This window comes from Hippopotamus amphibius, chromosome 7 (genome assembly GCF_030028045.1).
Source record: "Hippopotamus amphibius kiboko isolate mHipAmp2 chromosome 7, mHipAmp2.hap2, whole genome shotgun sequence".
Taxonomy (NCBI): Eukaryota; Metazoa; Chordata; class Mammalia; order Artiodactyla; family Hippopotamidae; genus Hippopotamus; species Hippopotamus amphibius.
The window spans coordinates 87,994,203-87,999,380 of NC_080192.1; positions in this window are offsets into that span (position 1 = coordinate 87,994,203).

Genomic DNA, 5,178 nt, shown 5'->3' on the forward strand with positions numbered 1-5,178 from the left:
ACCCTCCTTTGGCTCTCTGGTCTCTGCCTTCTCAGCTCCCTGAAAGGGTCCTCCTGTCCACCCACGTTCCCTTCAACAACACCCAGTCCCACCTGTCAGGCAGGAAGTTCCTCCCTGCAGTGTGTGTCTTGAGAGGCCAGCCGCCCACTCCCTGCGTGAAGGCACAGAGAGGTCTGGGGCCGTGTCCTGTGAGCAGTACGTTCCCCGGGGAGGGGAGGATGTGCCTGGATGGCCCCTGTCCCCAGAGGCCTGTTGTGGGGTGGGGTGGCTGGGAGCCGGGTCCCAGGCTCTGTGGCCGGGCCCAGTGTCTCAGTCCTGGACACGGCAACCAGAGTGCTGCAGAATCCGTCTTGTTTACACTAGTGAGGACACAGGTGTCCACAGCCACATGGCAAACAGGAGAGCAGAATTCATTTCTCCCGACGTCCAGCCTCGTGCCCCATGAGGCGCTTCTCAGAGCCTGTTTCATGGGTGTTGCAGGAGCAAATGGATTCTGGGATCAACTCAGTTTGGGGAAGGGCTTAAACAGAGCTGGGCAGATTTCTTCACTGCGGGACTTCTCACGACCTTGAGCCTGGGGGTGGACATGCTGAGGGGCTGAATGGTGTAAAGCTCACAGGTTGCAGGCCTGCCCAGGCCCCCTCGATGACGGAAACCATGCCCTCTTCACCTATTCTCACACTATGAAAAGCTGCTCTGCAGCCTGACTGTCACAGAGCCCAGAGGTGGCCTGGCAGAGGTCATGTCTTCCAGTGCCAGACAAGGAACGTCCAGGGCGGTCCCCAGAGCCTAGGGGTGGCGGATGGGGAGGGAGGGCAGTGAGTGGCAGAGCTATGACCCCTGGAGCTGCACCAGGAACCGGGGGGTGAGGCACGGGCAAGGCCTCACGATGCCCAGGCCGATCCCCGCCCCTGTCTTACCAGGTCCCCTCCCCAGAGCCTGGGGAGGAAAAGCCCCCGCTGAGCTGGCCTGAGAAAGGCCATTTTGTGGCTGCAGTGTTTCTTTTTGATACAGTCAGTCAGACCCAACCTCGGCCCAGATACATTCTGGAACACAGGGCCTCTCGCAACCTGGGTCACAGAGCCTGGCCACCCAGAGGGCCATCACCAGCACCCCCTGAACAGTGCCACTGGCTAGTCCTGTCCTTTCCCCTGTGCCATCTCTCTGGCTCCCCTGCCCCTCCCCACCGCAGGTCTGCCCTCGCCAAACCCTAACCTCCACCCTGGGGAGGGGAGAGCAAGATGATCCCCTGTTTTCCATAAGATGAAGCACAGTCTCTATGTAGCAGGGACCTTCCCACAGCCATGCAAAAGCAGAGGGTGGTCTTGTGCCAGCATGGGGGCCATCTGCCCTGCACAGCACATTCCCCACCAAGGGGGTCCCTCAGACAGAGGCCTCCAGGGTCAGCAAGAAGCAGCAACGGACACCCCCAACTTCCACCGGGAAACGTGCCAGCGGAAGGTAGTCGTTTTTCAGAGTGTAAATTCCATCTCTCCCGGTGGAATGTCCTGTGTGGCAGCAGAGGTGAAGGAAGCGTGGTCCTCGGGCTGCCCTCGGTCTGACCGCCCTGCCGCGGGGTGGGAGGGCCCAGCCGGGCGGGTGGCTGGCCTGTCATCACCCAGTCTGTCCTTGCCTCTCCTGCGCGGGGCCAGCGGGTCTGTGACGTCTCCCGCACGGCTGCCTGCCCCTGGGATCTCCTGGCCTGGAAGGAGAACACAGGCCATTGTGGACAGGCCGACACGGCTGCTGTTTGTCCAGGGGCTGGGGCGCCAGTTTGGAGGGAACTCACAGACCGCACATTCTGCTACCTCCCAGCACTTTTCCAAAACAGCCTGGCCTTGGTTGGGCCTGGCTGCCTGGGGTGGCTGGGGGCTGGGAGCCAGGAACAGGGCAGGGGAAAGCAGGGCCTCAGGGCCAGCAGAGTGAGGTGACCAGGTGCCAGAGCCAGCCTGCTCAGCTCCGACGGGCTTTGCGGGGAATGCAAGAGAGAGGAGGAGGACTGTGTGTGTCTGTGTTGGCGGCTAAAGGAGAAACAAGCCTGACTTGCCTGAGCCCTCAGGCTGAGCCAGCCGGGCTCCGCTCCTTGTAGAGGCTCTGGAGCGTTGAGCACAGTGTGGAGGCAGGGATGGCGGGGCAGCAGGCTGGGACTCCGGCTCAGCTCCTCACCTCCTGGCCCACTTCCCTTTCACCAGATTGGTCTGCCCCAAGGTTTGGCCTCGACTGGCCTCACCCACCTCCAGGGACTCTGGCCTCTCAGGAGACACTTATTCCAGCTCCAGCAACCTTGGCCTTCCTGTAAGAAGAGTGCCTCTCCTTAGCCCCCCAAGCTCTGGTGCTCTATCACTTTGGTCCCCTCCAATTGATACCGCTTTCTGCATAGCAGGCGAGTGACAGGTGAGCCCACAAAGACTTCCATGGGGGTGCGGCACTGGGACACCACCCTTGGAGCAGCTGGATCTACGCTGGGGGCTGTTGGAGGCACGGTGGGGGTTCCTTGGCTGGCGGTAGCCATGTGACCAGGTTGCTGGCCCACATGAGGGTATCAGGCTCGCTGGGAGGGAATGTGGGAATGTGGGTGGTCTGGGAGGCAGATGTGCCTGGGCAGGGCCACCTGCTTGGCTATAGTCCCCTCCTTCCTGGCTTGTCTGCACCCAGAAAAGCCCTTCTTGCATGCCGTGATGTAGGCTTGCCTTTTTTTTTTTTTATTTTTGGACTTGACATTTTGGTAAGTCTTTCCTTCCCACAGCTTCTTCCTCTTGGACACAGGCTCAGATTCTCTCTGTGTGGAATGTTTTGTAGAGCACATTGCAAGTGCTGCCCCCAGAGGTATGCAGGGGAGAATGCCTCACCCTGAGCCCTTAACTGCAGTGGTCACATGACAACGCCCTGCAAGGACTCTGATTGGTCCAATTTGAGTCACATGTGATTCCATGAGAAGGAGGATGGCTACCCTGGATTGGTTGCCCTGGGTGGGGGCAGAGAGGTGGCATATGATTGTCAGCCCAAGGTGGAGATGTGAGGAAATTGTTGGAAGGGACAGATGGAAGTGAAATTTACCCTAGAACCAGCCAAGGAGGGAGGGAAAGGAACTAGCAAGATGAGGGAAGATCAGGGCTGCTGAAGTGATGTGCCAGGAGTGTAGAAGGAGGATGAGTGATGAATGATATTTCAAGAAAAGAGATGCTCTTAAGTGGAAGACTTGGCCATTTCTGGTGAGGATGTTTGCATTACTCTGATGTCAATTCCTCTGCCATCAAAATGAAGTCTGCCATGCTTCCAATGGCTTTGTGTGACTGTGCATGTGTGTTTTATTTTGAAATGTAGATTCACAGGAAGTTGCAAAGATAGTACAAGAGAGGTTCCATGTACCCTTCATTCAGTTTGTCTTAATGGCTTCTTACACAATTATAGTACAATATCAAAACAAGGAAATTGACACTGGCAGAATGTTTATGTTATAGTTTGGTGCCACTGTATCACATCTGTAGATTTGTACAATCAACACTGAAATCAGATACAGAATTAACCCATCACCACAAAGATCTCACTTATGCTTTACAGTCATTTGCTACCTCCCTACCACTCCTTATTCTCCCTCATCCTGGCAACCACTAATTTTCCATGTCTATAATTTTGTCATTTCAAGAAGGTTACATAAGTGGACTCATTCAATGTGCAATCTTTCTTTAGAGATTGTTTTTCACTTAGCATAATGCCCTGAGGAGCCATCCAAGTTACTGCATACATCATTAGTTTATTTCTTTTTGTTGCTGAGAAGTATTCCATGGTATAGATGTACCACAGTTTATTTAACCATTCACTTATAGAAGGATACTTGTGTTGTTTCCAATTTTTGGCTATTACAAATATTATGTTGAGGTAACTTCCTTCTATTCCTAGTTTGTTAAGTGTTTTTACAATGAGAGGGTGTTGAATTTTGTTAAATGTTTTTTCAGCATTCATCAGTTGAGATGATATTGTCATTTCCCCACAATCATTCTGTTACTGTAATGTATTTCACTGATTGAATTTTATATATTGAACCATCCTTGCATTCTAGGAATAAATCCCATTTGATCACAGTGTATAATCCTCTTAATGTGCTATTGAATTCTGTTTGCTAGTATTTTGTTAGGATTTTTACTTCCATATTCATCAGGGATATTGATCTGTAGTTTTCTTTTCTTGTAGTGTCTTTGCCTAACTGTGGTATCAGGGTAATGCTGGCCTCATAGAATGAGTTTAGAAATGTTCCCATCTCTTTAATTTTAGGGGAAAGTGTGAAGAGGATTGGTGTTAGTTATTCTCTAAACATATGGTAGAGTTTATCAATGAAGTCATGTAGTCCTGGACTTTTCTTTGTTGGGAGGTGATTTACTAATATTTTATGGGGGATTTTTGCATCTATGTTTATGATAATATTTAGTAGTTTTCTTTTTTTGTACTGTCTCTGTCTGATTTTGGTATCAGGATAATAGCCTAATAAAATTTTTTAGGAGGTATTCTCTCCTCTTCTATTTTTTGGAAGATTTGTGTAAAATCGGTGTTGATTGATCTTGAACTGTTTGGTAGAGTTTTCCAGTGAAACCATCTGGGCCTGGACGTTTCTCTTTTGGGAGAAACAATGAATCCAATTTCTTTAATGATTATAGGACTATTTTAGATGATTGATTTCATTTTAGTTGAGTTTTAGTAGTTTATGGTTTGAGGAATTGGCCCATTTCTTCCAAGTTGTTGAATTTGTGGGTGTAAAATTATTTATAGCATCCCCTTATTATCTTTATAATGGCTTAAGGATTTGCAGTGATAGCCCCTGTTTCATCCCCAATATTGGTGATTTGTGACTTCTCTTTACTTTCGTAAGTTTTTCTAGAAGTTTATCAATTTTATTGATTTTTTCAAAGAAGAGGTTTGGGTTTCATTATTTTCTTTATTTTCCTGTTTCAATTTCATTGATTTCTACTTTTTAAGATTTTTAAAATATGTTTCCTTCCAATTTTATTGAGAGATAATTGATGTACAGCACTGTATAAGTTTAGGGTATTACAAAATACAAAAGTAGTACAAAATATTACAAATATTATGAAAGTACAAAATAGTAATTTGACCTATACAAAACGTGAAGTGATTATTACAATGTTTAGTGAACATCCACCTTCTCATATAGATACAAAATTA